At 38.4% G+C, this 12050-nt stretch overlaps 1 pseudogene across 1 annotated transcript; it reads right to left on the bottom strand.

Annotated features, from left to right (window-relative positions):
• Positions 1-4385: 4385 nt before the first annotated feature.
• Positions 4386-7087, bottom strand: LOC103254030 (annotated as a pseudogene). The gene has a single exon (XR_002481606.1). The product of XR_002481606.1 is annotated as an AP-2 complex subunit beta pseudogene (transcript).
• Between the last annotated feature and the right edge of the window lie 4963 nt (positions 7088-12050).

Here is a 12050-nt window from a genome sequence, read left to right as displayed (position 1 = left end):
TGGAGCCTAATCTACAGTCAAGTTGGTGATGCTTCCTAATTGTGAAACACATCCTGTAGCTCTGCCTGACAAACAAGCCCAAATAGGGACCCCCTGCCCAGCCATAGAGACCAGATATATTTCACCATGGAAGGGAATCAAGTCAGTGACCCTGCTCAATTGTAGGGCAAACCTGTGGTCCTGCCTGACCAGGAATTCAGGCCAGCAAACCCATCTGCCATGGAGCCCAGTCCATGGTCCTACCCAACTATAAAGTTCAGCTTAAGCCTCCACCTGACCAGTACATCCAGACTATAGTCCTGCTTGATTGTGGAGCATAGCTTGTGGCCCTGGGGAGCAGGGAGCCCAGCCAGCAACTCCACCCAATGTCAGATAACAGGCTGTAGCCCCAGCCAACTGTAGGGCATAGTCTTCAGATTCTCACAACCTGGAAGCCCAGTAGTGGTCCTAACCACTCGCAGAGCACAACCAGCGCTTATGCATGGACAGGAAATCCACCCAGTGATTCTGTTCAACTGTGGAACACAACCTGTGACCCCACCCAATCTTACAGGCCAGTCTGCATCTCCACCTTAATGTGAAGGCCAGCCTAGAGCATTGCCTGGAAAGAAAGGAAAGAATATGGCCATGACCCAGGAAGATCGTAGAGCCCAGCCTAAATTCCTACCTACTCCTGGCTCTATCAAGCAGTACTGCCTAGCCAGGGAGCACAGTATGTGCCTCTTTGCCCAATCAGAGGCAAATATGGAGCCCAGCTAGTGTTCCCATATGTTCAGGAAGCCAAACCAGCAGATCAGTTTGGCCACAGAATCTGGTCAGCAGACCCACTGATTTCAGAGCCCAGATAAACGGCTCCATCCGGCCTGAGAGAACACACAGAAGTCTCACACAACCAGAGGCCCTGAAGGCAAGCCCCACTTTTCTGCGGATGCTATCAGCTGACCTATCTAAAACCTCAATCTGGACTGACTGGTGAAGGCCTTTTCCTGTTCAAGTTAACCTGTAAAAGCTAGAAGAGGTGACTTCCTTCTCAAATGCAGACACCAGTGGAAGGATTCAAGGATCCAAAAGAGTCATGGGAATATGATATCACCAAAGAAAACTAATAAAGTTCTAATAATTTACCTTAAAGAAAAGGACATCTGTGAAGTGACTGTCAAATAATTCAGAATAATCCTTTTAAGAAGTTCAGTGAACTTCAAGAAAACACAGGTAGACAAGTAAATGAAATTGGAAAAACAATGTATGAACAAAACTAGTTCAATAAAGACATAGAAACCATTAAAATGAACAGAAATTCTAGAGCTGAAGAATGCTATGAATGAAGTAAAAACTTTTATAAAAAGCTTCAACTGCAGGCCAAATTGAGGGAAGAAAGGATCAGTAAATGTGAAGACAAGTCATTTAAAACTATCCAGACAGGAAGTCCTAATATCTAGGATCTACAAGAAGCTCAAATGTGCTGAAAGGAAAAAAAAAAAAAAAACAACAAAAAACAGCCACATTAAAAAGTGGACAAAAGACATGAATAGATACTTCTTAAAAGAAGATATACAGGTAACCAACAGACACATGAAAAAGTGCTCAGCCTCATTCATCATCAGAGAAATGCAAATCAAAACCACATTGAGATATCACTTAACCTCAGTAAGAATGACCGTCATTAATAAAACAAACAACAACAGATGTTGGTGAGGATGTGGAGAGAAAGGAATGCTTCTACACTGTTGGTGGGAATGCAAGCTAGTGAAACCTCTTTGAAAGACAGTGTGGTGATTTCTGAAAGAACTAGAAATTGGCCTTCCATATACCCAGCAATTTTCCTATTGGGAATATACCCAGAGGAACTCAAATCATTCTGCACATATATGTTTGTTGCACGCTGTTCACAATAGCAAAAACATGGAACCAACCATGCTGCCCATTGAAGTTGGACTGGATAAAAAAATGTGGTACATATACACAATGGAATATTATGCAGCCATAAAGAATGACAACCATATGGACTTCACAGCAACTTGGATGGATTTAGAGTCGATCATACTCAGTAATCTATCACAGAAACAAAGAAGAGAGTACCATATGTTCTCATTCATAAGTGGATCTTGAGCAATTATAATACTATAAAAAGGGATTGACAGTAGTAGGAAACTGTCAGGGGAGGAGGTTTGGGATTGGCAGTTGAGGAAAACTGCCAGGGGAGAGAGGGACACACCTCATCAACAAGGGTACCTGCATAATAAACATTTGTATACCTAACCCTGAATTGTACCCTGCATCTTTATAATAAAAAAAAGGAAAAAAGAAAATAAAATTATCCAGTCAGAAAAGCACACACAGAAAAAAAAAAAGAATTACAAAGAGTGGAGAAACCTTATGGGATTTATGGGACAGAATTAAGTGGAACAATATATGCATTTTGAGAATTATAGAAAGAGAAGAGAGAATGACGGCGCAAAAAGTCTATTTATAGAAATAACAAGCTGGGTGTGTTGGCTCATGTCCATAATCCTAGCACCTGGGGAGGTTGAGGTAGGAGTATTGCTTGAACCCAGAAGTTTGAGACCAGCCTAGGAGGCATAGGGAGACCTCATCTCCACAAAAAAATTTTAAAAATAGGTAGGCAGGTTTGGTGGTGCAGCGACATGGTAGGCTGAGGCAGAAGGATCACCTGAGCATAGGAGGTTGAGGCTGTGGTGAGCCATGATTGTGTCATTGCACTCCAGCCTGGGCGACAGAGTGAGATTCTAACTCAAAATGATGATGATGACAATGACGACAATGATGATGATCGTAGCAACAACAACAACAACAACAACAACTGATAACTTTCCACATACGGGGAGGTAAATAGTCATCCAGACTTATGAAGGCCGCGTGTCACCAATAGGCTGAACCTGGAATGTTATACACTGAACAGATTATAATTAAATTGTCAAAAGTCAAAAACAAAGAGAATTTTGAAAGCAGCAAAGGAAAAATGACACATCATATACAATGGAACATTGATAAGATTATCAGTGGATTTCTCAGCAGAACTCTTGCAGGCCAGGAGAAAATGGGATCATATAGTCAAAATAATGAAAGAAAAAACTACCCATCAAGAAGACTATACTTGTCCTTTGTAAATGAAGGAGAAATAAAGACTTCCCAAAGAAACAAAAGCTGAAGGAGTTCATCACCACCATACCTTCGTTAATAACATAAAAGCATATGAATTGTATAAAACTTACTGGTAATATTGGGTGCGGTGGATCATTCCTGTAATCCTATCACTTTGGCAGGCCAAGACAGGAGAATCGCTTGACACCAGGAGTCTGAGACCAGGCTGGGCAACATAGTGACATCCCATCTCCAAAACAACAACAACAACAACAACAACAACAAAAAACACACACTGGTAAAGTCAAATATATAGTGAAAGTCAGAACTCTCTGATTTTGTTATGGTGGTGCGTAACTCGTTTTAAATCTAGTAGAAAAGTTTAAAAAAAAGTTTTTGAATAACTGTAATCAAAATAATTTGCTATTGGATACACAATACATAAAATATATAAGTTGTAACATCAATAACATAAATGTTAGAGTGAGGTAAAAACAGAGTTTTTATATGCAATTGAATTTAAATTGTTAGCAGCTTAAAATAAGATCTTTTTTTCGAGTAGGAATCTCACTCTGTTGCCCAGGTGGGAGTGCAGTCACACGCTCACAGCTAGTGCAGCCTTGACCTGCTGGGCTCAGGTGATCCTTCCACCTTATCCTTCCAAGTAGCTGGAGGCACAGGTGTGCACTAGCACACCTGGCTAATTTTTTGATTTATTGTAGAGTCGAGGTCTCACCAAGTTGCCCAGGTTGGTCTTGAACCCCTAAGCCCAGGCAATACTCTCACCTTAGCAATTAACAAAAGAAGACAGCAAGACTGAAAGAAGAGAACAAAGAAATTATAAAACAGTCAGAAACCAATGAACAAAATGGCAAAAGTAAATCCTTAACCATCAATAATTACTTTTAATAAAAATGAATTTGATTTTCTGATCAAAAGACACATGACATCTGAATAGATTAAAAATTAAGAATCAACCATATGCTGCCTACAAAATCTCACTCTAGCTTTAGGGGTATACATAGTCTGAAGTGAATAGATAGAACAAGTTGTTCCTTGCAAATAATAGTCAAACGTGAGCAGTGGTGGCTATACTTAAATCATAAAATAAACTTTAAGTCAAAAACTGTCACAAGAGACAAAGTTGTTACATAATGATAAAGAGGCTATGACAATTTACAATTATCATGCATCCAACGTCAAGCATCTAAATATATAAAGTGAATACTAACAGAACCAAAAGGATAAACAGCCACACTATAATATTAAAATTTTTATGCTTCAGTGACACTTTTCCTTGCTTTAATATTTGTTGTCTTTTTCTGCTTTTGAAATGAGCTCTCGATTTCAAAATATCAAACTACACTTAAAAGAGGGTGTAAAAAAAGCCAGTCACTGGCACAGCATGGAGAAGCCTATAAGTAAGGACTGACAGCAGCAGCAGGTGGCAAGAGGTGGAAGGTGATTGAAGCAGTGGTTACAAATGTTTACGGGAAGCTAAAACTATCCAATAGGTTGTGCTCTCATGTTAGCACAGGTTAGACTAGTCAATACCTTGGTGGGTGGCCTCAGTGTACTTGGGTTCAGATTCTACACAGCAATACAATTTCTTCCTGTTAAGAGTTCTTGGCTTGCACCGATCACAGAGTGACTGCAGGGTGATGGACCAGTCTATTAGTTTTTCAAAATGCTGTTGTAGACCTGACAGATGTACTGAGAGACTTCAGGAGCTCTGCACTTCAGTGACACCATATGATTAGGGTTTCCTGGCTGGATATGTAACTCTGCCAAAATCCAAATGCCATCAGTGAGCTTCAAGGATTGGTATAGCATGTCCTGTCCTTCCACATTCCTCTTGGCAATAGCATAAACATTACTTTTCTGCAACTTGCTGGAAACAGTGCCAGCATTTAAATGACATCCCTTCATCTGGAGCTGAAGTTTATTTTCACTGGGACTATCCTTCCACGTCGCGAGGAAGACCTGACACTCCATTTTGCCATTTTCTACGAAAAGCACGTTGAGTGGGATGAGGCAGCTAAAGTCGAAGACATCAATATTGTTTTTCACAGCCACCTGCAGGTTATTCAGAGGCCCATCTTCATGACTGGGCCCAAAGTGTTGACAGGCAAGGAGACATCAGTGCTCTGGTTTGGCATCAGTGGTGTAGAGATGGCCAGAGGAGTGCTGGGGATGACACCAAAGCTATTCTTGTTAAACTGGATTGCAAAATCTGTCGTGTGCTGCAGAGCTTTATTAGCGAAGTTCATTTCTGTATAGATGTGCCCTTGGCGGTGAGTAAGTGTTCCTGAAATTTCCAACCCTTTAGCCTTTACTGCAGGTAACCAGACAGCCTTAGGAGCCACATATCCACCAGATGCCATGCCTATTCCTGGGGAGAGTACAAACAGTCATTCAGACCACTACTGTCCACAGCAGGTGTAGGTGAAGGAGCAAAGACTGCAGGCACAGACGACGGGTTAAAGGACTGTCCCACCAGACTATCTATCCTCCTCCCAAGAGATCCACTGCTCCCATCTGCATGGAGGATACCTGTGGCCCATTGACTGGAGGACTGAGGTCAAGGTTTAAAAGATCTCCTAGAAGATCGCCTTGAGAGGGATAACCCGAAGCTGTTCCAGGTTGGTTGCAGTGGTGGTGCCAACAGGGCTGTCACCTGCATCAGTGGTCCCATGATGGACTGGCAAGTGTTTGCAATGGATTCCATAACTCCCTTCCACAAAAGCATTGAGAGGCTTATGATACACAGAGACCAAAGAACCAATGTGGCAGATGAGCTCATCCAGCAGAGTTGGTTCAATAAGGTCTTGTTTCCTTAGAAATCAGTGGCTTCTCAGACAAGACTACTTCTTTGGTCATAACAGGGTCAGTTGAGAGAAGGCGCCAATTAATATAGCCCCGGTCTTGAAGGTCAGGATTATCAGAATCCTGTGTTGCCAAACTCAAAACGTGTTGGACCAGCTCCTGTATTTCTGATGGTTTCTTGAGAAACAGCTTCACTATGGCAGTAAGCAGAGTGAGCTGCACGTGAGTGCTTTCATCATGAAAACCTTCCAGGAAGCTCTCTAGTAACTCATCTGCATTCTCAACTCTTTCACCATATTCTCCCACAATCCAAATCATAGCCGCTCAAGCATCTGGCTCATCCAGCGCGTCCAAGTTCTCACATGGAGTGACAATGACACTTTCATACTTGGGGTATTTCTGGAAGATGTCCCTGGTGACAACTGCTTCTTGGACCACATAATTTACTTTGGTCTGGATTAGATCAAGCAATGTGCTTACATAATGCTCTGCAGATTGCTCCACCTTGATGGCACACCGTCCAATGGCCCTCACAGCTTTGCAAACAAAGTCAATATCCACCTCTGAGGCATATTCCTTCAGTTCTGCCAGAACCTGAGCAATGTTGGCTTGAGATGCCAAACGAATCATGATGTCCAACTTCTCTAGTTTAACATAGATGGGATCATTTTCTTCACAAAGAAGACTTTGATTTCCTGCTTCAAGATTTCAGACCTTTTCTAGACAACTAGGCTGATGTTCCTCAGGGCAACATACTGAACTTCTGGCTCTTCAGAGAGCAAAGTGACAGGTGGAGGGGCTAGCTTCTTCAGCAGCATATTGTAGTAGTCAGAGTCCTTGGGTAACAACTCTGGAAATTTCATTAGGACTTTCACCGCTGAAAGCACCACCGCTGAGTTGGCATGAGGCAGCCAGGGAATTACCCACTCTGAATCTCCAGGTCATCTTTAGGGTTGTAATTAGATGAGCAGTCCAGTATGAAAATCTGGCCCCATTCAGTGTGCTCATTCAGGGCTGTCAGCAGCTTATTAATGTTCTGTGGATTCAGATCAAGTAAGTTACTGTTTGGGTGAGACTCACTGATTTCAGATAATGCTGCTACAGCATTAGCCACCAACATTGGATTTGAATCTGTCATGAGATCCTGTAGAGAATACAGAAATCCCTAATCAAAAGCCTCCCAACAAAGAAAAGCCCAGAACCTGAAGTCTTCATTGCTGAATTCCACCAAACATTTAGAACTCTTGCGAAAAATTTAAGTGGAGATATCACTTCCAAACTCATTTTAAGAGGCTGATGTTATGCTGATACCAAAGCCAGACAAAGAAATTACAAGAAAAGAGAATTACAGCAATACATTTGATGACCATAAATGCAAAAATCCTTAAACTCATATTCAAATCATATTCAAAAACACATTAAAAGTTCATTTACCATGATCAAATGGAATTTTTCCCTGGGATGTAAGGATGGTTCCAATCCAGTCAATAAATATGAGGCACCACATAACAGAATGAAGAATAAAAATCATATAATCAACTCAATTAATGCAGAAAAAGCATTTGATGAAATTCAAAACTCAATAATTAGGCATAGAAGGTATGTATCTCAACCTAATAAATGACAAAAATGGTAAGCCCACAGCAAACATCCTCAATGGTGAGAAACTGAAAGCTTTTCCTCTAAGATCAGGAAAAAGATAAAGTTTCCTACTCTTGTCGCTTCTATTCAACATAGTACTGGAAGACCTTGTCAGAATAATTAGGAAAAATAATGTCATTCAATTCAGAGAGGAAGAAGCAAAATTATCTCTGTCTGCGATTACATGAATATAGAAAATTTTAAGGACTCAACCAAAAAACTGTTCGAATCAATAAATAAACTCAGTAAAGTTGCAGGATACAAAATCCACATTAAAAAGTCAGTTGCATTTTTATACACTAACAGTGAAACTGTCTGAAAAAATTTATCTAGAAAGTAAAGAGACAGCCCATGGAAAGAGAAGAAATATTTGCAACTATGCATCTGACAAAGGCCTAACATCCAGAAAATACAAGGAACTCAAATGGATTGACAGGAAAAAAACAAACGAACAACCTCAGTAAAAGTGGGCAAAGAATATGAACAGACGCTTCTCAAAGGAAGACATTCAAGTATGCAACACACATATGACAAAATGCTCAGAGAAATGTAAATCAAATCTATAGCGAGATACCACCTAACACTAGTAAGAATGCTATCATTAAAAAGTAAAAAAACCAACTAAACAAACAAACAGAAAAAGCAAGTGGTGGCACGGCTACAGAGAAAAAGGAACACTTCTACACTGTTTGTGGATATGTAAGCCAGTTCAAGGTTTGTGGAAAACCGTGTGGTGATTTCTCAAATAACTGAAAATTGACTTCCATACAATTCAGCAATCCCTCTTCTGGGAATATACCTAGAAGAACATAAATCTCTCTACCAAAAAGACACCTGAACATGTATATTCAATGCAGCACTGTTCATGATAGCAAAAACATGGAACCAACACAGATGCCCATAGAAAGTGTACTAGATAAAGAAAATGTGGTACTTATATATGATGGAATATTATGCAGCCAAAAAGAAGAACAAAATTATGCCTTTACAGCAACATGAATGCAGCTGGAGATTATCATACTAATGAATTATCACAGAAATAAAGACCTGAATGACACATTTTCTCACTCATAAGCACTGATCACTGGTCGCATAAGCAAGGATGGGATTGGCAGATGCTGGACACGACTGGAGGCGGGAAGGAGAGAAGGGTGATGGGAAGCACATGGCAACATACTGGGTACCAGTTCTACTATCAGGGGGAGGGAGGACCCATTAGAAGCCCAAGTTTCAACAGCATGCAACTTATTTATGTTGTAAATCCTCACTTCTACCCCACAATTCTAAAACATAAATAATAATAATAACAAAAATTTTAATCTCATTTACAATAATACCAAAACAGTAAAATAATTGGGAATAAATTTTAACCAAGGAGGTGAAAGACCTGTATACTAAAAACTATAAATCATTAATGAAATGAATAAAGTAGGCACAAATAAATGGAAATATAGTCCATGCTCATGCATCAGAATAATTAACATTATTAAAATGTCTGTACTACCCAAGGCAATTTATTCATGCAGTGCAATTCCAATCAAGATTCCAATGGTGTCTTTTACAGGAAAAAAATCCAAAAATTCATATTGAATTGCAAAAGATTCTAAATAGCCAAAGCATTCCTGAGTAAGAAGAACAAAGTTGTATGAATCACATTTCCTGGTTTCAAATTATATTACAAAGCTATAGTACAAAACAATATTTTACTGGCATAAACACATACACACAGAAAACAGAATCAAGAGCCCAGAAATAAATACATGCATGTTCAACTAATATTTGACAAAGTCACCAAGAGTACACAATATGAATGGTTATTCTTTTCAATAAGTGATGCTGGGAAAACTGAAATGAATGAAAAAATGAAATTTACCTGTATGATGTGCACTTGTATACCTGTCCCGAATTGTACCCCACATCTAAAATAAATATATAAATATTTAAAATATAATAAATAAACAAACATTTAAAATATAATAAATAAGTGAAAACATGAAATTGGACCTATATTTTACACCACTCACAAAAGTTAATTAGAAATGGACTCATGACATAAATGTAAGTGCTAAAGCCACAGAACTCCTAGAAGAAAAAAAATAATAAGAAAAACACTGCTTGACATTAGTCTTGGCAATAATTTTTTGAATATGATGCTAGAAGTACAGTGACAAAAACAAAAAATAAACAAGTGGGCTAATTGAAAAAGCTTCTACACAGCAATTAAAACAACAAACAAAATAATAAAGCCACCTATGGTATAGGAGAAAACATTTGTAAATCATATATCTGATAAGCGATTAATATCCAAAATATATCAGATATTCATCCAACTCAATAACAGGAAAATTCAAATAATCCAGTTTTAAAATGAGCAAAGACTTGAATAGACCGTTTTTTTCAAAGAAAGCATAAAGATGGTCAACATGTATATGAAAAAAGTGCTCAACATCACTAATCATCAGGAAAATGCAAATCAAAACCACAAAAAGATACCACCTCAGATCTATTAGGATGACTATCACTAAAAAATAAATAGGTAATAAGTATTGACGAGGACATGGAGTAAAGGGAACTCTTACATACCGTTTGTGGGAGTGTACTGGTACAATCCCTATAGAAAACAGTATGGAGGGTTCTAAAACATTAAACTACAGTATCATTCCCTTCTGAGTATATATCTGAAAGAAAATCATATCTTGAAGAAATATCTGTACTCGTGTGTTCATTGTAGCATTATTCACAATAGCCAAGCCATAGAAACAAATTATGTGTCAATCAAGGAGAAATGGATAAACAAAGCTGATGCATATCTCTGTGTGTGTGTGTGTGTGTGTGTGTGTGTGTGTGTGTGCGCACAACATAGCACCAAGAAGACAGAAATGCTGCCATTTACCACAACATCAATGAAACTTGAAGGCATTATGCTCAGTTGAAATAAGTCAGATAGAGAAAGACAAATACTGTATGATCTCACTTGTATGTAGATTCTAGAAATGTTGAACACATGAAAACCGAGTGCAGTGGTGGTTGCTAGGGGTTCAGGGATGGGAAAAATGGGGAGATGTTGGTCAAGGTGTACAAACTTCTTAGTATAAGATGACTAAGTTCTGAGGATCTAATGTTCCATATAGTAACTATAGTTAATACTACAGTATTGTATACTTGCAATTTGCTAAGAGAGTAGACTTTAAGTGTTCTAACAGCAACAACAACAAAAACTATGTGAGGTGATGAATTAGTTAACTAACATGAATGTGGCCATGATTTTACAATATATGTATATTGATGTGTCATGTTGTACATCTTTAATGTGTGCAGTTTTGTCAATTATATCCTGGTGAAGCTGAAAACAATAAATAAAAATAATTTTAAAATAAAGCCAGAAAAAGTCCTAAAAAAACCCCAATGCAGAATACACCACAGAAAACAGATAATTACTTCTCACGACTGCTAAATTTTCCCAGAAGGGATAACTATTAAAATAAAAAATATGATTGACCTCAGATACCAATTTTTGTTATTTATTGAAGGACCATCAAAAGAATATGGCATGGCCTACTTCTTAAGAAACCAAAAACCTTTGTGGGAAGGAAAGATTCCGGGTGTTGGCTGATGTCTACTCTGAGCTGGATTATAGGTATTTAGGAAAGCTGAAACATAAAAGCAAAATATATCCTTCTCTAATCTCTCTCTCTTGACATCTTTCTAAAGTCCAACAATCTTATTTGTGGGCTTAATTATATCCTCTTCTGTCTCTCAAGATTATTTCCCATCAGTCATCTTTATTCTTTCTACCATCTTCAGGATGATTTAATTTAACCCTCGCCTTCGACAGGCTTATATTTTTTCCTGTTCTCCAAATGTCCTTCACCAAATTCTTAAATTACTGACCTTTCTCTGCTCTTCTTTGCAAATTCTAAACCACATTTGTTATTTTACTTCTTTCTCTTTCCATTATCTTCTAAATATCTTGCAGTTTAGAGTATTATCTCATTACTCTATTTGCACAACATTTTTCTAGGACCAGCAGTGAAGTTATAATTATTCTATCAGTTATTTTCTCAATTGGTAGCCAAAAAACTATTGGGCAAGTGGGTTGTATAGTGATGGGTGTGAGTTCTAGGATTAGATATCCTAGGTTCAGATTTTAGTTTCTTGACCGCCTGTGTGTTTGTGGGCAATTATTTACCATGCTATCTTCTGTACAAGGGTAAAATAATAGTTGTGCTTGAAAGAATTGTTTTAAGGATTATATGAATATAAATAATCAACAAACAATTTTCAGTGCATAAAGGTGCACATGAAAAACAACACTTTTAAAGTATTTTTATTGTGTTTGGGAAGCAAAGGGATGAAAAGTGTTTCAAGAAAATGTAGATGACATATAGATGACAGTTATAGGTTGACTTGTGTTCCCTCAAAAGATATGTTGAAGTCCTAGCCCTTAATACCTGTGAACGTGACCTTATTTGAAAATAGGT

The sequence above is a fragment of the Carlito syrichta genome, unplaced genomic scaffold, assembly GCF_000164805.1.
Source record: "Carlito syrichta isolate Samal-C Ts95f unplaced genomic scaffold, Tarsius_syrichta-2.0.1 Scaffold263506, whole genome shotgun sequence".
Taxonomy (NCBI): Eukaryota; Metazoa; Chordata; class Mammalia; order Primates; family Tarsiidae; genus Carlito; species Carlito syrichta.
Note: the sequence above shows the minus strand (reverse complement) of the source record. Positions and strands in the feature narration are given on the sequence as shown.